The 930-nt window shown below is 48.6% G+C and overlaps 1 pseudogene; it reads left to right on the forward strand.

Moving 5' to 3' along the window:
* The first annotated feature begins 233 nt into the window (after positions 1 to 233).
* LOC130032530 (uncharacterized) lies at positions 234 to 332 on the forward strand (annotated as a pseudogene).
* Positions 333 to 930: the final 598 nt, after the last annotated feature.

A 930-nucleotide genomic window follows, 5' to 3' on the forward strand; every position in this document is an offset into this window, starting at 1 on the left:
CTCCTGGCAGTGCTTGAGGGATCATGTGGGATGTTGGGAATCGAACCTGGGTTGTCTGCTTGCAAGGCAAATGCCTTACCTCCTATGCTGTCACTCCAACTTTGAGGCACTTGTCTTGAATGTGGCTGACCCTGGTTTGATCACCACACAGGGTCCCAGGGAAAGACCCCCGAGTACAGAGCCAGGAAGTAAGCTTGGGCATTGCTGGGTGTGGCCCCAAAGCAGTCGGTTTAAAAAGAAAATCATAAACATTCTCTATAATCAGACCGTGCACGTTCCCATGCCTCGTCCTTACCTACCTAGATCTGGTCTTAGAAATGCTGGTGATAAATGAAGAAAAAAGAAAAGAAAAAGAAAACCATTTTAATACATAAGTTGGGGCTGTTTCCGATGAAGTGCTCGCAAATCAATTAAAAGAACAATTCTTAACAGATCAAAGTGTTCTATTCAACAGCTGGATGCAGAGGCTGGGACCCTGAGGGTCCTAACAGAAGGGCCCCAAGACACTGCTTGACTGAGATGCCGTCCCTGGGATCTCTGCCAGCTTGTAACTTGGAGCTTCATGTTCTTGCTCCCCTCCCTCAGACATGCACACCAAGTTTACTTTGGAGGGTTGACCAGGAAGCGGCCTTGCTCAGAACTAGACATTTGGTGGGAACTCACTCAGGATTTTCTTTTTTAATTTTTTTCTCTAGGGCTGAGGTAGGTATTTGGTTACACATTCTAAGGTAAGGTAAAAGGTAAAGGCCCTCCCGTTGATCGTCGATTTGCTCGAGCGGGCCCAGTAACGTCTCCATTGGAGACTTTGTTGTTACTGTGTCTGGCATATCGAATACTCTCGGTAGCTTGCCGGGCTCTCCGAGAGGGGCGGAGGAATCGAACTCGGGTCGGCCATGTTGGCCGCTTGTAAGTGAACGCCCTACCCGCTGT

Source organism: Sorex fumeus, unplaced genomic scaffold (assembly GCF_029834395.1).
Source record: "Sorex fumeus unplaced genomic scaffold, SorFum_2.1 ptg000048l, whole genome shotgun sequence".
In the NCBI taxonomy this organism is placed as follows: Eukaryota; Metazoa; Chordata; class Mammalia; order Eulipotyphla; family Soricidae; genus Sorex; species Sorex fumeus.